Below are 19621 nucleotides of genomic sequence, written 5' to 3'. Positions count from 1 at the left end.
TCGACATTTAAAAAGCCTTGTGAATTTTGAATCTACATAACATGTCACATTTCCTGTTGCTGAGGGAATATGGTTGTGTTGTGTGATACTGCTGCCAGTTAAAATGTGGTATCTGTTGTTAAACATGTGCATGCCAAATGTCAAGATGTTCTTTCCCATACCGGGAGTCGAAAATAGGCCAGCTGGGTGAAAACCAGGAATCGTAACTGCTTGACCATATGGGAAGGGATTTGATAATCAAAAAATCATCACAGACAAATCTATAAATGTTGAAATTATGCCTGTTGTAATTAAAAGCTCCATCTTTTTTTCTCAGAGATGTTGGGGAAAAGTCCCATATAAAATCTGTCTAAAATGTGTTTAAGCGAGAACAGCCAGACCAAACTGAAGAGTATTTTTCCCAGCTTGATTTTGGTCAACTAAATATGTCTTCGAGCCAGGCAGGAGTCAAACCTAGAATCTTCTGATCCGTAGTCAGACACATTATCCATTTGGCCAAGGCCCCATATTAAAGCCAAACTCAGGTCACACCTAGACCAGTGTTCACATTCTCAGCGTCTGTCACCGACAAGGTTCCTTGGTTTTCTGTTACAGATGCATATCTTAATTTGATCCTCCTGTTGTTGCATGAATTTTACTGCAGAGCAAGAAATGCAAACATGAAGTGTATTCAAGGTTTAGAAGAGATTGTAAATCTTAAATCTACATAACATGTCACATATCCTGTTGCTGAGGGAATATTGTCATGTTGTGTGATACTGCCACCAGTTCAAATGTGTTATTTGTTGTTACACAAGTGTATGCCAAATGACAAGATGTTCTTTCCCATACCGGGAGTTGAACCCGGGCCACCTGGGTGAAAACCAGGAATCCTAACCGCTAGAACATATGGGAAGAAACTTACTTAAGAAAAACATCACAGACAAATCTATAAATGTTGAAATTATGCCTGTTGTAATTAAAAGCTCCATCTTTTTTTCTCAGAGATGTTGGGGGAAAGTCCCATATAAAATCTGTCTAAAATGTGTTTAAGCGAGAACAGCCAGACACACTGAAAAGTAAAGAGTATTTTTCCCAGCTTGATTTTGGTCAACTAAATATGTCTTCGAGCCAGCCAGGAGTCAGACCCAGAATCTTCTGATCCGTAGTCAGACACATTATCCATTTGGCCAAGGCCCCATATTAAAGCCAAAGTCAGGTCACACCTAGACCAGTGTTCACATTCTCAGCGTCTGTCAGCGACAAGGTTCCTTGGTTTTCTGTTACAGATGCATATCTTAATTTGATCCTCCTTTTGTTGCATGAATTTTACTGCAGAGCAAGAAATGCAATCATGAAGTGTATTCAACATTTAAAAAGCCTTGTGATTTTTGAATCTACATAACATGTCACATTTCCTGTTGCTGAGGGAATATGGTTGTGTTGTGTGATACTGCTGCCAGTTAAAATGTGGTATCTGTTGTTACACATGTGCATGCCAAATGTCAAGATGTTCTTTCCCATACCGGGAGTCGAAAACAGGCCACCTGGGTGAAAACCAGGAATCGTAACTGCTTGACCATTTGGGAAGGGATTTGATAATAAAAAAATAATCACAGACAAATCTATAAATGTTGAAATTATGCCTGTTGTAATTAAAAGCTCCATCTTTTTTTCTCAGAGATGTTGGGGAAAAGTCCCATATAAAATCTGTCTAAAATGTGTTTAAGCGAGAACAGCCAGACAAACTGAAGAGTATTTTTCCCAGCTTGATTTTGGTCAACTAAATATGTCTTCGAGCCAGCCAGGAGTCAAAGCTAGAATCTTCTGATCCGTAGTCAGACACGTTATCCATTGCGCCACTGGCCCCACGTTAAAGCTAAAGTCATTTCACACCTAGACCAGTGTTCACATTCTCAGCGTCTGTCACCGACAAGGTTCCTTGGTTTTCTGTTACAGATGCATATCTTAATTTGATCCTCCTGTTGTTGCATGAATTTTACTGCAGAGCAAGAAATGCAAACATGAAGTATATTCAAGGTTTAGAAAAGATTGTAAATCTTGAATCTACATAACATGTCCCAAATCCTGTGGCTGAGAGAATATTGTCATGTTGTGTGATACTGCCACCAGTTCAAATGTGTTATTTGTTGTTACACAAATGTATGCCAAATGACAAGATGTTCTTTCCCATACCGGGAGGTGAACCTGGGCTACCCGGGTGAAAACCAGGAATACTAACCGCTAGACCATATGGGAAGACACTTACTTAAGAAAAACATCACAGACAAATCTATAAATGTTGAAATTATGCCTGTTGTAATTAAAAGCTCCATCTTTTTTTCTCAGAGATGTTGGGGAAAAGTCCCATATAAAATCTGTCTAAAATGTGTTTAAGCGAGAACAGCCAGACACACTGAAAAGTAAAGAGTATTTATCCCAGCTTGATTTTGGTCAACTAAATATGTCTTCAAGCCAGCCAGGAGTCAAACCTAGAATCTTCTGATCTGTAGTCAGACACATTATCCATTGGGCCAAGGCCCCATATTAAAGCCAAAGTCAGGTCACACCTAGACCAGTGTTCACATTCTCAGCGTCTGTCAGCGACAAGGTTCCTTGGTTTTCTGTTACAGATGCATATCTTAATTTGATCCTCCTTTTGTTGCATGAATTTTACTGCAGAGCAAGAAATGCAATCATGAAGTGTATTCAACATTTAAAAAGCCTTGTGAATTTTGAATCTACATAACATGTCACATTTCCTGTTGCTGAGGGAATATGGTTGTGTTGTGTGATACTGCTGCCAGTTAAAATGTGGTATCTGTCGTTACACATGTGCATGCCAAATGTCAAGATGTTCTTTCCCATACCGGGAGTCGAAAATAGGCCACCTGGGTGAAAACCAGGAATCGTAACTGCTTGACCATATGGGAAGGAATTTGATAATAAAAAAATCATCACAGACAAATCTATAAATGTTGAAATTATGCCTGTTGTAATTAAAAGCTCCATCTTTTTTTCTCAGAGATGTTGGGGAAAAGTCCCATATAAAATCTGTCTAAAATGTGTTTAAGTGAGAACAGCCAGACAAACTGAAGAGTAATTTTCGCCGCTTGATTTTGGTCAACTAAATATGTCTTCGAGCCAGCCAGGAGTCGAACCTAGAATCTTCTGATCCGTAGTCAGACACATTATCCATTGCGCCACTGGCCCCATATTAAAGCTAAAGTCATTTCACACCTAGACCAGTGTTCACATTCTCAGCGTCTGTCACCGACATGGTCCCTTGGTTTTCTGTTACAGATGCATATCTTAATTTGATCCTCCTGTTGTTGCATGAATTTTACTGCAGAGCAAGAAATGCAAACATGAAGTGTATTCAAGGTTTAGAAAGGATTGTAAATCTTGAATCTACATAACATGTCACAAATCCTGTGGCTGAGGGAATATTGTCATGTTGTGTGATACTGCCACCAGTTCAAATGTGTTATTTGTTGTTACACAAGTGTATGCCAAATGACAAGATGTTCTTTCCCATACCGGGAGTTGAACCCGGGTGAAAACCAGGAATCCTAACCACTAGACGATATGGGAAGACACTTAGTTAAGAAAAACATCACAGACAAATCTATAAATGTTGAAATTATGCCTGTTGTAATTAAAAGCTCCATCTTTTTTCTCAGAGATTTTGGGGAAACGTCCCATATAAAATCTGTCTAAAACGTGTTTAAGCGAGAACAGCCAGACACACTGAAAAGTAAAGAGTATTTTTCCCAGCTTGATTTTTGTCAACTAAATATGTCTTCGAGCCAGCCAGGAGTCGAACCTAGAATCTTCTGATCTGTAGTCAGACACATTATCCATTTGGCCAAGGCCCCATATTAAAGCCAAAGTCAGGTCACACCTAGACCAGTGTTCACATTCTCAGCGTCTGTCAGCGACAAGGTTCCTTGGTTTTCTGTTACAGATGCATATCTTAATTTGATCCTCCTTTTGTTGCATGAATTTTACTGCAGAGCAAGAAATGCAATCATGAAGTGTATTCGACATTTAAAAAGCCTTGTGAATTTTGAATCTACATAACATGTCACATTTCCTGTTGCTGAGGGAATATGGTTGTGTTGTGTGATACTGCTGCCAGTTAAAATGTGGTATCTGTTGTTAAACATGTGCATGCCAAATGTCAAGATGTTCTTTCCCATACCGGGAGTCGAAAATAGGCCAGCTGGGTGAAAACCAGGAATCGTAACTGCTTGACCATATGGGAAGGGATTTGATAATCAAAAAATCATCACAGACAAATCTATAAATGTTGAAATTATGCCTGTTGTAATTAAAAGCTCCATCTTTTTTTCTCAGAGATGTTGGGGAAAAGTCCCATATAAAATCTGTCTAAAATGTGTTTAAGCGAGAACAGCCAGACCAAACTGAAGAGTATTTTTCCCAGCTTGATTTTGGTCAACTAAATATGTCTTCGAGCCAGGCAGGAGTCAAACCTAGAATCTTCTGATCCGTAGTCAGACACGTTATCCATTGCGCCAATGGCCCCATATTAAAGCTAAAGTCATTTCACACCTAGACCAGTGTTCACATTCTCAGCGTCTGTCACCGACAAGGTTCCTTGGTTTTCTGTTACAGATGCATATCTTAATTTGATCCTCCTGTTGTTGCATGAATTTTACTGCAGAGCAAGAAATGCAAACATGAAGTGTATTCAAGGTTTAGAAAAGATTGTAAATCTTGAATCTACATAACATGTCACATATCCTGTTGCTGAGGGAATATTGTCATGTTGTGTGATACTGCCACCAGTTCAAATGTGTTATTTGTTGTTACACAAGTGTATGCCAAATGACAAGATGTTCTTTCCCATACCGGGAGGTGAACCCGGGCCACCCGGGTGAAAACCAGGAATCCTAACCGCTAGACCATATGGGAAGACACTTACTTAAGAAAAACATCACAGACAAATCTATAAATGTTGAAATTATGCCTGTTGTAATTAAAAGCTCCATCTTTTTTTCTCAGAGATGTTGGGGGAAAGTCCCATATAAAATCTGTCTAAAATGTGTTTAAGCGAGAACAGCCAGACACACTGAAAAGTAAAGAGTATTTTTCCCAGCTTGATTTTGGTCAACTAAATATGTCTTCGAGCCAGCCAGGAGTCAGACCCAGAATCTTCTGATCCGTAGTCAGACACATTATCCATTTGGCCAAGGCCCCATATTAAAGCCAAAGTCAGGTCACACCTAGACCAGTGTTCACATTCTCAGCGTCTGTCAGCGACAAGGTTCCTTGGTTTTCTGTTACAGATGCATATCTTAATTTGATCCTCCTTTTGTTGCATGAATTTTACTGCAGAGCAAGAAATGCAATCATGAAGTGTATTCAACATTTAAAAAGCCTTGTGAATTTTGAATCTACATAACATGTCACATTTCCTGTTGCTGAGGGAATATGGTTGTGTTGTGTGATACTGCTGCCAGTTAAAATGTGGTATCTGTTGTTACACATGTGCATGCCAAATGTCAAGATGTTCTTTCCCATACCGGGAGTCGAAAACAGGCCACCTGGGTGAAAACCAGGAATCGTAACTGCTTGACCATTTGGGAAGGGATTTGATAATAAAAAAATCATCACAGACAAATCTATAAATGTTGAAATTATGCCTGTTGTAATTAAAAGCTCCATCTTTTTTTCTCAGAGATGTTGGGGAAAAGTCCCATATAAAATCTGTCTAAAATGTGTTTAAGCGAGAACAGCCAGACAAACTGAAGAGTATTTTTCCCAGCTTGATTTTGGTCAACTAAATATGTCTTCGAGCCAGCCAGGAGTCAAACCTAGAATCTTCTGATCCGTAGTCAGACACGTTATCCATTGCGCCACTGGCCCCACGTTAAAGCTAAAGTCATTTCACACCTAGACCAGTGTTCACATTCTCAGCGTCTGTCACCGACAAGGTTCCTTGGTTTTCTGTTACAGATGCATATCTTAATTTGATCCTCCTGTTGTTGCATGAATTTTACTGCAGAGCAAGAAATGCAAACATGAAGTATATTCAAGGTTTAGAAAAGATTGTAAATCTTGAATCTACATAACATGTCCCAAATCCTGTGGCTGAGAGAATATTGTCATGTTGTGTGATACTGCCACCAGTTCAAATGTGTTATTTGTTGTTACACAAATGTATGCCAAATGACAAGATGTTCTTTCCCATACCGGGAGGTGAACCTGGGCTACCCGGGTGAAAACCAGGAATACTAACCGCTAGACCATATGGGAAGACACTTACTTAAGAAAAACATCACAGACAAATCTATAAATGTTGAAATTATGCCTGTTGTAATTAAAAGCTCCATCTTTTTTTCTCAGAGATGTTGGGGAAAAGTCCCATATAAAATCTGTCTAAAATGTGTTTAAGCGAGAACAGCCAGACACACTGAAAAGTAAAGAGTATTTATCCCAGCTTGATTTTGGTCAACTAAATATGTCTTCAAGCCAGCCAGGAGTCAAACCTAGAATCTTCTGATCTGTAGTCAGACACATTATCCATTGGGCCAAGGCCCCATATTAAAGCCAAAGTCAGGTCACACCTAGACCAGTGTTCACATTCTCAGCGTCTGTCAGCGACAAGGTTCCTTGGTTTTCTGTTACAGATGCATATCTTAATTTGATCCTCCTTTTGTTGCATGAATTTTACTGCAGAGCAAGAAATGCAATCATGAAGTGTATTCAACATTTAAAAAGCCTTGTGAATTTTGAATCTACATAACATGTCACATTTCCTGTTGCTGAGGGAATATGGTTGTGTTGTGTGATACTGCTGCCAGTTAAAATGTGGTATCTGTTGTTACACATGTGCATGCCAAATGTCAAGATGTTCTTTCCCATACCGGGAGTCGAAAATAGGCCACCTGGGTGAAAACCAGGAATCGTAACTGCTTGACCATATGGGAAGGGATTTGATAATAAAAAAATCATCACAGACAAATCTATAAATGTTGAAATTATGCCTGTTGTAATTAAAAGCTCCATCTTTTTTTCTCAGAGATGTTGGGGAAAAGTCCCATATAAAATCTGTCTAAAATGTGTTTAAGCGAGAACAGCCAGACAAACTGAAGAGTATTTTTCCCAGCTTGATTTTGGTCAACTAAATATGTCTTCGAGCCAGCCAGGAGTCAACTGAATAGTATTTTTCCCAGCTTGATTTTGGTCAAATAAATAAGTCTTGGAGCCAGCCAGGAGTCGAACCTAGAATCTTCTGATCCGTAGTCAGACACGTTATCCATTGCGCCACTGGCCCCATATTAAAGCTAAAGTCATTTCACACCTAGACCAGTGTTCACATTCTCAGCGTCTGTCACCGACAAGGTTCCTTGGTTTTCTGTTACAGATGCATATCTTAATTTGATCCTCCTGTTGTTGCATGAATTTTACTGCAGAGCAAGAAATGCAAACATGAAGTGTATTCAAGGTTTAGAAAAGATTGTAAATCTTGAATCTACATAACATGTCACAAATCCTGTGGCTGAGGGAATATTGTCATGTTGTGTGATACTGCCACCAGTTCAAATGTGTTATTTGTTGTTACACAAGTGTATGCCAAATGACAAGATGTTCTTTCCCATACCGGGAGTTGAACCGGCCCGGGTGAAAACCAGGAATCCTAACCACTAGACGATATGGGAAGACACTTAGTTAAGAAAAACATCACAGACAAATCTATAAATGTTGAAATTATGCCTGTTGTAATTAAAAGCTCCATCTTTTTTCTCAGAGATGTTGGGGAAACGTCCCATATAAAATCTGTCTAAAACGTGTTTAAGCGAGAACAGCCAGACACACTGAAAAGTAAAGAGTATTTTTCCCAGCTTGATTTTGGTCAACTAAATATGTCTTCGAGCCAGCCAGGAGTCAGAACCAGAATCTTCTGATCCGTAGTCAGACACATTATCCATTTGGCCAAGGCCCCATATTAAAGCCAAAGTCAGGTCACACCTAGACCAGTGTTCACATTCTCAGCGTCTGTCAGCGACAAGGTTCCTTGGTTTTCTGTTACAGATGCATATCTTAATTTGATCCTCCTTTTGTTGCATGAATTTTACTGCAGAGCAAGAAATGCAATCATGAAGTGTATTCAACATTTAAAAAGCCTTGTGATTTTTGAATCTACATAACATGTCACATTTCCTGTTGCTGAGGGAATATGGTTGTGTTGTGTGATACTGCTGCCAGTTAAAATGTGGTATCTGTTGTTACACATGTGCATGCCAAATGTCAAGATGTTCTTTCCCATACCGGGAGTCGAAAACAGGCCACCTGGGTGAAAACCAGGAATCGTAACTGCTTGACCATTTGGGAAGGGATTTGATAATAAAAAAATCATCACAGACAAATCTATAAATGTTGAAATTATGCCTGTTGTAATTAAAAGCTCCATCTTTTTTTCTCAGAGATGTTGGGGAAAAGTCCCATATAAAATCTGTCTAAAATGTGTTTAAGCGAGAACAGCCAGACAAACTGAAGAGTATTTTTCCCAGCTTGATTTTGGTCAAATAAATATGTCTTCGAGCCAGCCAGGAGTCGAACCTAGAATCTTCTGATCCGTAGTCAGACACGTTATCCATTGCGCCACTGGCCCCATATTAAAGCTAAAGTCATTTCACACCTAGACCAGTGTTCACATTCTCAGCGTCTGTCACCGACAAGGTTCCTTGGTTTTCTGTTACAGATGCATATCTTAATTTGATCCTCCTGTTGTTGCATGAATTTTACTGCAGAGCAAGAAATGCAAACATGAAGTGTATTCAAGGTTTAGAAAAGATTGTAAATCTTGAATCTACATAACATGTCACATATCCTGTTGCTGAGGGAATATTGTCATGTTGTGTGATACTGCCACCAGTTCAAATGTGTTATTTGTTGTTACACAAGTGTATGCCAAATGACAAGATGTTCTTTCCCATACCGGGAGTTGAACCCGGGCCACCTGGGTGAAAACCAGGAATCCTAACCGCTAGACCATATGGGAAGACACTTACTTAAGAAAAACATCACAGACAAATCTATAAATGTTGAAATTATGCCTGTTGTAATTAAAAGCTCCATCTTTTTTTCTCAGAGATGTTGGGGAAAAGTCCCATATAAAATCTGTCTAAAATGTGTTTAAGCGAGAACAGCCAGACACACTGAAAAGTAAAGAGTATTTTTCCCAGCTTGATTTTGGTCAACTAAATATGTCTTCGAGCCAGCCAGGAGTCAGACCCAGAATCTTCTGATCCGTAGTCAGACACATTATCCATTTGGCCAAGGCCCCATATTAAAGCCAAAGTCAGGTCACACCTAGACCAGTGTTCACATTCTCAGCGTCTGTCAGCGACAAGGTTCCTTGGTTTTCTGTTACAGATGCATATCTTAATTTGATCCTCCTTTTGTTGCATGAATTTTACTGCAGAGCAAGAAATGCAATCATGAAGTGTATTCAACATTTAAAAAGCCTTGTGATTTTTGAATCTACATAACATGTCACATTTCCTGTTGCTGAGGGAATATGGTTGTGTTGTGTGATACTGCTGCCAGTTAAAATGTGGTATCTGTTGTTACACATGTGCATGCCAAATGTCAAGATGTTCTTTCCCATACCGGGAGTCGAAAACAGGCCACCTGGGTGAAAACCAGGAATCGTAACTGCTTGACCATTTGGGAAGGGATTTGATAATAAAAAAATCATCACAGACAAATCTATAAATGTTGAAATTATGCCTGTTGTAATTAAAAGCTCCATCTTTTTTTCTCAGAGATGTTGGGGAAAAGTCCCATATAAAATCTGTCTAAAATGTGTTTAAGCGAGAACAGCCAGACAAACTGAAGAGTATTTTTCCCAGCTTGATTTTGGTCAACTAAATATGTCTTCGAGCCAGCCAGGAGTCGAACCTAGAATCTTCTGATCCGTAGTCAGACACGTTATCCATTGCGCCACTGGCCCCATATTAAAGCTAAAGTCATTTCACACCTAGACCAGTGTTCACATTCTCAGCGTCTGTCACCGACAAGGTTCCTTGGTTTTCTGTTACAGATGCATATCTTAATTTGATCCTCCTGTTGTTGCATGAATTTTACTGCAGAGCAAGAAATGCAAACATGAAGTGTATTCAAGGTTTAGAAAAGATTGTAAATCTTGAATCTACATAACATGTGACATATCCTGTTGCTGAGGGAATATTGTCATGTTGTGTGATACTGCCACCAGTTCAAATGTGTTATTTGTTGTTACACAAGTGTATGCCAAATGACAAGATGTTCTTTCCCATACCGGGAGTTGAACCCGGGCCACCTGGGTGAAAACCAGGAATCCTAACCGCTAGACCATATGGGAAGACACTTACTTAAGAAAAACATCACAGACAAATCTATAAATGTTGAAATTATGCCTGTTGTAATTAAAAGCTCCATCTTTTTTTCTCAGAGATGTTGGGGAAAAGTCCCATATAAAATCTGTCTAAAATGTGTTTAAGCGAGAACAGCCAGACACACTGAAAAGTAAAGAGTATTTTTCCCAGCTTGATTTTGGTCAACTAAATATGTCTTCGAGCCAGCCAGGAGTCAGAACCAGAATCTTCTGATCCGTAGTCAGACACATTATCCATTTGGCCAAGGCCCCATATTAAAGCCAAAGTCAGGTCACACCTAGACCAGTGTTCACATTCTCAGCGTCTGTCAGCGACAAGGTTCCTTGGTTTTCTGTTACAGATGCATATCTTAATTTGATCCTCCTTTTGTTGCATGAATTTTACTGCAGAGCAAGAAATGCAATCATGAAGTGTATTCAACATTTAAAAAGCCTTGTGAATTTTGAATCTACATAACATGTCACATTTCCTGTTGCTGAGGGAATATGGTTGTGTTGTGTGATACTGCTGCCAGTTAAAATGTGGTATCTGTTGTTACACATGTGCATGCCAAATGTCAAGATGTTCTTTCCCATACCGGGAGTCGAAAACAGGCCACCTGGGTGAAAACCAGGAATCGTAACTGCTTGACCATTTGGGAAGGGATTTGATAATAAAAAAATCATCACAGACAAATCTATAAATGTTGAAATTATGCCTGTTGTAATTAAAAGCTCCATCTTTTTTTCTCAGAGATGTTGGGGAAAAGTCCCATATAAAATCTGTCTAAAATGTGTTTAAGCGAGAACAGCCAGACAAACTGAAGAGTATTTTTCCCAGCTTGATTTTGGTCTAATAAAAATGTCTCCGAGCCAGCCAGGAGTCGAACCTAGAATCTTCTGATCCGTAGTCAGACACGTTATCCATTGCGCCACTGGCCCCATATTAAAGCTAAAGTCATTTCACACCTAGACCAGTGTTCACATTCTCAGCGTCTGTCACCGACAAGGTTCCTTGGTTTTCTGTTACAGATGCATATCTTAATTTGATCCTCCTTGCCACCAGTTCAAATGTGTTATTTGTTGTTACACAAGTGTATGCCAAATGACAAGATGTTCTTTCCCATACCGGGAGTCGAAAACAGGCCACCTGGGTGAAAACCAGGAATCGTAACTGCTTGACCATTTGGGAAGGGATTCAATAACAAAAAAATCATCACAGACAAATCTATAAATGTTGAAATTATGCCTGTTGTAATTAAAAGCTCCATCTTTTTTTCTCAGAGATGTTGGGGAAAAGTCCCATATAAAATCTGTCTAAAATGTGTTTAAGCGAGAACAGCCAGACACACTGAAAAGTAAAGAGTATTTTTCCCAGCTTGATTTTGGTCAACTAATTATGTCTTCGAGCCAGCCAGGAGTCAGAACCAGAATCTTCTGATCCGTAGTCAGACACATTATCCATTTGGCCAAGGCCCCATATTAAAGCCAAAGTCAGGTCACACCTAGACCAGTGTTCACATTCTCAGCGTCTGTCAGCGACAAGGTTCCTTGGTTTTCTGTTACAGATGCATATCTTAATTTGATCCTCCTTTTGTTGCATGAATTTTACTGCAGAGCAAGAAATGCAATCATGAAGTGTATTCAACATTTAAAAAGCCTTGTGATTTTTGAATCTACATAACATGTCACATTTCCTGTTGCTGAGGGAATATGGTTGTGTTGTGTGATACTGCTGCCAGTTAAAATGTGGTATCTGTTGTTACACATGTGCATGCCAAATGTCAAGATGTTCTTTCCCATACCGGGAGTCGAAAACAGGCCACCTGGGTGAAAACCAGGAATCGTAACTGCTTGACCATTTGGGAAGGGATTTGATAACAAAAAAATCATCACAGACAAATCTATAAATGTTGAAATTATGCCTGTTGTAATTAAAAGCTCCATCTTTTTTTCTCAGAGATGTTGGGGAAAAGTCCCATATAAAATCTGTCTAAAATGTGTTTAAGCGAGAACAGCCAGACAAACTGAAGAGTATTTTTCCCAGCTTGATTTTGGTCTAATAAAAATGTCTTCGAGCCAGCCAGGAGTCGAACCTAGAATCTTCTGATCCGTAGTCAGACACGTTATCCATTGCGCCACTGGCCCCATATTAAAGCTAAAGTCATTTCACACCTAGACCAGTGTTCACATTCTCAGCGTCTGTCACCGACAAGGTTCCTTGGTTTTCTGTTACAGATGCATATCTTAATTTGATCCTCCTGTTGTTGCATGAATTTTACTGCAGAGCAAGAAATGCAAACATGAAGTGTATTCAAGGTTTAGAAAAGATTGTAAATCTTGAATCTACATAACATGTGACATATCCTGTTGCTGAGGGAATATTGTCATGTTGTGTGATACTGCCACCAGTTCAAATGTGTTATTTGTTGTTACACAAGTGTATGCCAAATGACAAGATGTTCTTTCCCATACCGGGAGTTGAACCCGGGCCACCTGGGTGAAAACCAGGAATCCTAACCGCTAGACCATATGGGAAGACACTTACTTAAGAAAAACATCACAGACAAATCTATAAATGTTGAAATTATGCCTGTTGTAATTAAAAGCTCCATCTTTTTTTCTCAGAGATGTTGGGGAAAAGTCCCATATAAAATCTGTCTAAAATGTGTTTAAGCGAGAACAGCCAGACACACTGAAAAGTAAAGAGTATTTTTCCCAGCTTGATTTTGGTCAACTAAATATGTCTTCGAGCCAGCCAGGAGTCAGAACCAGAATCTTCTGATCCGTAGTCAGACACATTATCCATTTGGCCAAGGCCCCATATTAAAGCCAAAGTCAGGTCACACCTAGACCAGTGTTCACATTCTCAGCGTCTGTCAGCGACAAGGTTCCTTGGTTTTCTGTTACAGATGCATATCTTAATTTGATCCTCCTTTTGTTGCATGAATTTTACTGCAGAGCAAGAAATGCAATCATGAAGTGTATTCAACATTTAAAAAGCCTTGTGATTTTTGAATCTACATAACATGTCACATTTCCTGTTGCTGAGGGAATATGGTTGTGTTGTGTGATACTGCTGCCAGTTAAAATGTGGTATCTGTTGTTACACATGTGCATGCCAAATGTCAAGATGTTCTTTCCCATACCGGGAGTCGAAAACAGGCCACCTGGGTGAAAACCAGGAATCGTAACTGCTTGACCATTTGGGAAGGGATTTGATAACAAAAAAATCATCACAGACAAATCTATAAATGTTGAAATTATGCCTGTTGTAATTAAAAGCTCCATCTTTTTTTCTCAGAGATGTTGGGGAAAAGTCCCATATAAAATCTGTCTAAAATGTGTTTAAGCGAGAACAGCCAGACAAACTGAAGAGTATTTTTCCCAGCTTGATTTTGGTCTAATAAATATGTCTTCGAGCCAGCCAGGAGTCGAACCTAGAATCTTCTGATCCGTAGTCAGACACGTTATCCATTGCGCCACTGGCCCCATATTAAAGCTAAAGTCATTTCACACCTAGACCAGTGTTCACATTCTCAGCGTCTGTCACCGACAAGGTTCCTTGGTTTTCTGTTACAGATGCATATCTTAATTTGATCCTCCTGTTGTTGCATGAATTTTACTGCAGAGCAAGAAATGCAAACATGAAGTGTATTCAAGGTTTAGAAAAGATTGTAAATCTTGAATCTACATAACATGTGACATATCCTGTTGCTGAGGGAATATTGTCATGTTGTGTGATACTGCCACCAGTTCAAATGTGTTATTTGTTGTTACACAAGTGTATGCCAAATGACAAGATGTTCTTTCCCATACCGGGAGTTGAACCCGGGCCACCTGGGTGAAAACCAGGAATCCTAACCGCTAGACCATATGGGAAGACACTTACTTAAGAAAAACATCACAGACAAATCTATAAATGTTGAAATTATGCCTGTTGTAATTAAAAGCTCCATCTTTTTTTCTCAGAGATGTTGGGGAAAAGTCCCATATAAAATCTGTCTAAAATGTGTTTAAGCGAGAACAGCCAGACACACTGAAAAGTAAAGAGTATTTTTCCCAGCTTGATTTTGGTCAACTAATTATGTCTTCGAGCCAGCCAGGAGTCAGAACCAGAATCTTCTGATCCGTAGTCAGACACATTATCCATTTGGCCAAGGCCCCATATTAAAGCCAAAGTCAGGTCACACCTAGACCAGTGTTCACATTCTCAGCGTCTGTCAGCGACAAGGTTCCTTGGTTTTCTGTTACAGATGCATATCTTAATTTGATCCTCCTTTTGTTGCATGAATTTTACTGCAGAGCAAGAAATGCAATCATGAAGTGTATTCAACATTTAAAAAGCCTTGTGATTTTTGAATCTACATAACATGTCACATTTCCTGTTGCTGAGGGAATATGGTTGTGTTGTGTGATACTGCTGCCAGTTAAAATGTGGTATCTGTTGTTACACATGTGCATGCCAAATGTCAAGATGTTCTTTCCCATACCGGGAGTCGAAAACAGGCCACCTGGGTGAAAACCAGGAATCGTAACTGCTTGACCATTTGGGAAGGGATTTGATAACAAAAAAATCATCACAGACAAATCTATAAATGTTGAAATTATGCCTGTTGTAATTAAAAGCTCCATCTTTTTTTCTCAGAGATGTTGGGGAAAAGTCCCATATAAAATCTGTCTAAAATGTGTTTAAGCGAGAACAGCCAGACAAACTGAAGAGTATTTTTCCCAGCTTGATTTTGGTCTAATAAAAATGTCTCCGAGCCAGCCAGGAGTCGAACCTAGAATCTTCTGATCCGTAGTCAGACACGTTATCCATTGCGCCACTGGCCCCATATTAAAGCTAAAGTCATTTCACACCTAGACCAGTGTTCACATTCTCAGCGTCTGTCACCGACAAGGTTCCTTGGTTTTCTGTTACAGATGCATATCTTAATTTGATCCTCCTGTTGTTGCATGAATTTTACTGCAGAGCAAGAAATGCAAACATGAAGTGTATTCAAGGTTTAGAAAAGATTGTAAATCTTGAATCTACATAACATGTGACATATCCTGTTGCTGAGGGAATATTGTCATGTTGTGTGATACTGCCACCAGTTCAAATGTGTTATTTGTTGTTACACAAGTGTATGCCAAATGACAAGATGTTCTTTCCCATACCGGGAGTTGAACCCGGGCCACCTGGGTGAAAACCAGGAATCCTAACCGCTAGACCATATGGGAAGACACTTACTTAAGAAAAACATCACAGACAAATCTATAAATGTTGAAATTATGCCTGTTGTAATTAAAAGCTCCATCTTTTTTTCTCAGAGATGTTGGGGAAAAGTCCCATATAAAATCTGTCTAAAATGTGTTTAAGCGAGAACAGCCAGACACACTGAAAAGTAAAGAGTATTTTTCCCAGCTTGATTTTGGTCAACTAAATATGTCTTCGAGCCAGCCAGGAGTCGAACCTAGAATCTTCTGATCCGTAGTCAGACACGTTATCCATTGCGCCAATGGCCCCATATTAAAGCTAAAGTCATTTCACACCTAGACCAGTGTTCACATTCTCAGCGTCTGTCACCGACAAGGTTCCTTGGTTTTCTGTTACAGATGCATATCTTAATTTGATCCTCCTGTTGTTGCATGAATTTTACTGCAGAGCAAGAAATGCAAACATGAAGTGTATTCAAGGTTTAGAAAAGATTGTAAATCTTGAATCTACATAACATGTGACATATCCTGTTGCTGAGGGAATATTGTCATGTTGTGTGATACTGCCACCAGTTCAAATGTGTTATTTGTTGTTACACAAGTGTATGCCAAATGACAAGATGTTCTTTCCCATACCGGGAGTTGAACCCGGGCCACCTGGGTGAAAACCAGGAATCCTAACCGCTAGACCATATGGGAAGACACTTACTTAAGAAAAACATCACAGACAAATCTATAAATGTTGAAATTATGCCTGTTGTAATTAAAAGCTCCATCTTTTTTTCTCAGAGATGTTGGGGAAAAGTCCCATATAAAATCTGTCTAAAATGTGTTTAAGCGAGAACAGCCAGACACACTGAAAAGTAAAGAGTATTTTTCCCAGCTTGATTTTGGTCAACTAAATATGTCTTCGAGCCAGCCAGGAGTCAGAACCTAGAATCTTCTGATCCGTAGTCAGACACATTATCCATTTGGCCAAGGCCCCATATTAAAGCCAAAGTCAGGTCACACCTAGACCAGTGTTCACATTCTCAGCGTCTGTCAGCGACAAGGTTCCTTGGTTTTCTGTTACAGATGCATATCTTAATTTGATCCTCCTTTTGTTGCATGAATTTTACTGCAGAGCAAGAAATGCAATCATGAAGTGTATTCAACATTTAAAAAGCCTTGTGATTTTTGAATCTACATAACATGTCACATTTCCTGTTGCTGAGGGAATATGGTTGTGTTGTGTGATACTGCTGCCAGTTAAAATGTGGTATCTGTTGTTACACATGTGCATGCCAAATGTCAAGATGTTCTTTCCCATACCGGGAGTCGAAAACAGGCCACCTGGGTGAAAACCAGGAATCGTAACTGCTTGACCATATGGGAAGGGATTTGATAATAAAAAAATCATCACAGACAAATCTATAAATGTTGAAATTATGCCTGTTGTAATTAAAAGCTCCATCTTTTTTTCTCAGAGATGTTGGGGAAAAGTCCCATATAAAATCTGTCTAAAATGTGTTTAAGCGAGAACAGCCAGACAAACTGAAGAGTATTTTTCCCAGCTTGATTTTGGTCAAATAAATATGTCTTCGAGCCAGCCAGGAGTCGAACCTAGAATCTTCTGATCCGTAGTCAGACACGTTATCCATTGCGCCACTGGCCCCATATTAAAGCTAAAGTCATTTCACACCTAGACCAGTGTTCACATTCTCAGCGTCTGTCACCGACAAGGTTCCTTGGTTTTCTGTTACAGATGCATATCTTAATTTGATCCTCCTGTTGTTGCATGAATTTTACTGCAGAGCAAGAAATGCAAACATGAAGTGTATTCAAGGTTTAGAAAAGATTGTAAATCTTGAATCTACATAACATGTGACATATCCTGTTGCTGAGGGAATATTGTCGTGTTGTGTGATACTGCCACCAGTTCAAATGTGTTATTTGTTGTTACACAAGTGTATGCCAAATGACAAGATGTTCTTTCCCATACCGGGAGTTGAACCCGGGCCACCTGGGTGAAAACCAGGAATCCTAACCGCTAGACCATATGGGAAGACATTTACTTAAGAAAATCATCACAGACAAATCTATAAATGTTGAAATTATGCCTGTTGTAATTAAAAGCTCCATCTTTTTTCTCAGAGATGTTGGGGAAAAGTCCCATATAAAATCTGTCTAAAATGTGTTTAAGCGATAACAGCCAGACACACTGAAAAGTGAAGAGTTTTTTTCCAAAGTTGATTTTGGTCAACTAAATATGCCTTCGAGCCAGCCAGGAGTCGAACCTAGAATCTTCTGATCCGTAGTCAGACACGTTATCCTTTGCGCCACTGGCCCCATATTTAAGCTAAAGTCAGGTCACACCTAGAACAGTGTTCACATTCTCAGCGTCTGTCACCGACAAGGTTCCTTGGTTTTCTGTTACAGATGCAAATCTTAATTTGATCCTCCTGTTGTTGCATGAATTTTACTGCAGAGCAAGAAATGCAATCATGAAGTCGATTCAAAATTTAGAAAGCCTTGTAAATTTTGAATCTATATAACAGGTGACATTTCCTGTTGCTGAGGGAATATTGTTGTGTTGTGTGATACTGCTGCCAGTTAAAATGTGGTATCTGTTGTTACACATGTGCATGCCAAATGACAAGATGTTCTTTCCCATACCGGGACTTGAAAACAGGCCACCTGGGTGAAAACCAGGAATCGTAACCGCTAGACCATATGGGAAGGGATTTAATAATAAAAAAATAATCAAAGACAAATCTATAAATGTTGATATTATGCCTGTTGTAATTAAAAGCTCCATCTTTTTTCTCAGAGATGTTGGGGAAAAGTCCCATATAAAATCTGTCTAAAATGTGTTTAAGCGATAACAGCCAGACACACTGAAAAGTGAAGAGTATTTTTCCAAAGTTGATTTTGGTCAACTAAATATGACTTCGAGCCAGCCAGGAGTCAAACCTAGAATCTTCTGATCCGTAGTCAGACACGTTATCCATTGCGCCACTGGCCCGATAATTAAGCTAAAGTCATTTCACACCTAGAACAGTGTTCACATTCTCAGCGTCTGTCACCGACAAGGTTCCTTGGTTTTCCGTTACAGATGCAAATCTTAATTTGATCCTCCTGTTGTTGCATGAATTTTACTGCAGAGCAAGAAATGCAATCATGAAGTCGATTCAAAATTTAGAAAGCCTTGTAAATTTTGAATCTATATAACAGGTGACATTTCCTGTTGCTGAGGGAATATTGTTGTGTTGTGTGATACTGCTGCCAGTTAAAATGTGGTATCTGTTGTTACACATGTGCATGCCAAAAGACAAGATGTTCTTTCCCATACCGGGACTTGAAAACAGGCCACCTGGGTGAAAACCAGGAATCGTAACCGCTAGACCATATGGGAAGGGATTTAATAATAAAAAAATCATCAAAGACAAATCTATAAATGTTGATATTATGCCTGTTGTAATTAAAAGCTCCATCTTTTTTCTCAGAGATGTTGGGGAAAAGTCCCATATAAAATCGGTCTAAAATGTGTTTAAGCGAGAACAGCCAGACAAACTGAAGAGTATTTTTCCCAGCTTGATTTTGGTCAACTAAATATGACTTCGAGCCAGCCAGGAGTCGAACCTAGAATCTTCTGATCCGTAGTCAGACACGTTATCCATTGCGCCACTGGCCCGATATTAAAGCTAAAGTCATTTCACACCTAGACCAGTGTTCACATTCTCAGCGTCTGTCACCGACAAGGTTCCTTGGTTTTCTGTTACAGATGCATATCTTAATTTGATCCTCCTGTTGTTGCATGAATTTTACTGCAGAGCAAGAAATGCAATCATGAAGTCGATTCAAAATTTAGAAAGCCTTGTAAATTTTGAATCTATATAACAGGTGACATTTCCTGTTGCTGAGGGAATATTGTCGTGTTGTGTGATACTGCTGCCAGTTAAAATGTGGTATCTTGTTGTTACACATGTGCATGCCAAATGACAAGATGTTCTTTCCCATACCGGGAGTTGAAAACAGGCCACCTGGGTGAAAACCAGGAATCGTAACCGCTAG

At 39.4% G+C, this 19621-nt stretch overlaps 22 non-coding genes across 22 annotated transcripts; all 22 read right to left on the bottom strand.

Moving 5' to 3' along the window:
* Nucleotides 1-822: 822 nt before the first annotated feature.
* On the bottom strand, nucleotides 823-894 carry trnae-uuc (transfer RNA glutamic acid (anticodon UUC)). The gene has a single exon. It is a non-coding gene; the product is annotated as a tRNA-Glu (tRNA).
* A 2225-nt stretch (nucleotides 895-3119) lies between these two features.
* On the bottom strand, nucleotides 3120-3192 carry trnar-acg (transfer RNA arginine (anticodon ACG)). Its single transcript has one exon. It is a non-coding gene; the product is annotated as a tRNA-Arg (tRNA).
* Nucleotides 3193-4845: 1653 nt separating this feature from the next.
* trnae-uuc (transfer RNA glutamic acid (anticodon UUC)) lies at nucleotides 4846-4917 on the bottom strand. The gene has a single exon. It is a non-coding gene; the product is annotated as a tRNA-Glu (tRNA).
* An 881-nt stretch (nucleotides 4918-5798) lies between these two features.
* Nucleotides 5799-5871, bottom strand: trnar-acg (transfer RNA arginine (anticodon ACG)). The gene has a single exon. It is a non-coding gene; the product is annotated as a tRNA-Arg (tRNA).
* Nucleotides 5872-7209: 1338 nt separating this feature from the next.
* trnar-acg (transfer RNA arginine (anticodon ACG)) lies at nucleotides 7210-7282 on the bottom strand. The gene has a single exon. It is a non-coding gene; the product is annotated as a tRNA-Arg (tRNA).
* Nucleotides 7283-8547: 1265 nt separating this feature from the next.
* On the bottom strand, nucleotides 8548-8620 carry trnar-acg (transfer RNA arginine (anticodon ACG)). The gene has a single exon. It is a non-coding gene; the product is annotated as a tRNA-Arg (tRNA).
* A 318-nt stretch (nucleotides 8621-8938) lies between these two features.
* On the bottom strand, nucleotides 8939-9010 carry trnae-uuc (transfer RNA glutamic acid (anticodon UUC)). The gene has a single exon. It is a non-coding gene; the product is annotated as a tRNA-Glu (tRNA).
* An 881-nt stretch (nucleotides 9011-9891) lies between these two features.
* trnar-acg (transfer RNA arginine (anticodon ACG)) lies at nucleotides 9892-9964 on the bottom strand. The gene has a single exon. It is a non-coding gene; the product is annotated as a tRNA-Arg (tRNA).
* A 318-nt stretch (nucleotides 9965-10282) lies between these two features.
* trnae-uuc (transfer RNA glutamic acid (anticodon UUC)) lies at nucleotides 10283-10354 on the bottom strand. The gene has a single exon. It is a non-coding gene; the product is annotated as a tRNA-Glu (tRNA).
* Nucleotides 10355-11235: 881 nt separating this feature from the next.
* trnar-acg (transfer RNA arginine (anticodon ACG)) lies at nucleotides 11236-11308 on the bottom strand. The gene has a single exon. It is a non-coding gene; the product is annotated as a tRNA-Arg (tRNA).
* Nucleotides 11309-12441: 1133 nt separating this feature from the next.
* Nucleotides 12442-12514, bottom strand: trnar-acg (transfer RNA arginine (anticodon ACG)). The gene has a single exon. It is a non-coding gene; the product is annotated as a tRNA-Arg (tRNA).
* A 318-nt stretch (nucleotides 12515-12832) lies between these two features.
* On the bottom strand, nucleotides 12833-12904 carry trnae-uuc (transfer RNA glutamic acid (anticodon UUC)). Its single transcript has one exon. It is a non-coding gene; the product is annotated as a tRNA-Glu (tRNA).
* Nucleotides 12905-13785: 881 nt separating this feature from the next.
* trnar-acg (transfer RNA arginine (anticodon ACG)) lies at nucleotides 13786-13858 on the bottom strand. Its single transcript has one exon. It is a non-coding gene; the product is annotated as a tRNA-Arg (tRNA).
* A 318-nt stretch (nucleotides 13859-14176) lies between these two features.
* On the bottom strand, nucleotides 14177-14248 carry trnae-uuc (transfer RNA glutamic acid (anticodon UUC)). Its single transcript has one exon. It is a non-coding gene; the product is annotated as a tRNA-Glu (tRNA).
* An 881-nt stretch (nucleotides 14249-15129) lies between these two features.
* Nucleotides 15130-15202, bottom strand: trnar-acg (transfer RNA arginine (anticodon ACG)). The gene has a single exon. It is a non-coding gene; the product is annotated as a tRNA-Arg (tRNA).
* A 318-nt stretch (nucleotides 15203-15520) lies between these two features.
* Nucleotides 15521-15592, bottom strand: trnae-uuc (transfer RNA glutamic acid (anticodon UUC)). The gene has a single exon. It is a non-coding gene; the product is annotated as a tRNA-Glu (tRNA).
* Nucleotides 15593-16195: 603 nt separating this feature from the next.
* On the bottom strand, nucleotides 16196-16267 carry trnae-uuc (transfer RNA glutamic acid (anticodon UUC)). The gene has a single exon. It is a non-coding gene; the product is annotated as a tRNA-Glu (tRNA).
* An 882-nt stretch (nucleotides 16268-17149) lies between these two features.
* trnar-acg (transfer RNA arginine (anticodon ACG)) lies at nucleotides 17150-17222 on the bottom strand. The gene has a single exon. It is a non-coding gene; the product is annotated as a tRNA-Arg (tRNA).
* A 318-nt stretch (nucleotides 17223-17540) lies between these two features.
* Nucleotides 17541-17612, bottom strand: trnae-uuc (transfer RNA glutamic acid (anticodon UUC)). The gene has a single exon. It is a non-coding gene; the product is annotated as a tRNA-Glu (tRNA).
* Nucleotides 17613-17823: 211 nt separating this feature from the next.
* On the bottom strand, nucleotides 17824-17896 carry trnar-acg (transfer RNA arginine (anticodon ACG)). The gene has a single exon. It is a non-coding gene; the product is annotated as a tRNA-Arg (tRNA).
* Nucleotides 17897-18499: 603 nt separating this feature from the next.
* On the bottom strand, nucleotides 18500-18572 carry trnar-acg (transfer RNA arginine (anticodon ACG)). Its single transcript has one exon. It is a non-coding gene; the product is annotated as a tRNA-Arg (tRNA).
* Nucleotides 18573-19168: 596 nt separating this feature from the next.
* trnar-acg (transfer RNA arginine (anticodon ACG)) lies at nucleotides 19169-19241 on the bottom strand. The gene has a single exon. It is a non-coding gene; the product is annotated as a tRNA-Arg (tRNA).
* Nucleotides 19242-19621: the final 380 nt, after the last annotated feature.

Source organism: Salmo salar, chromosome 12, assembly GCF_965601325.2.
Source record: "Salmo salar chromosome 12, fSalSal1, whole genome shotgun sequence".
NCBI classification, from domain to species: Eukaryota; Metazoa; Chordata; class Actinopteri; order Salmoniformes; family Salmonidae; genus Salmo; species Salmo salar.
This window is presented reverse-complemented; position numbering and strand designations above follow the sequence as displayed.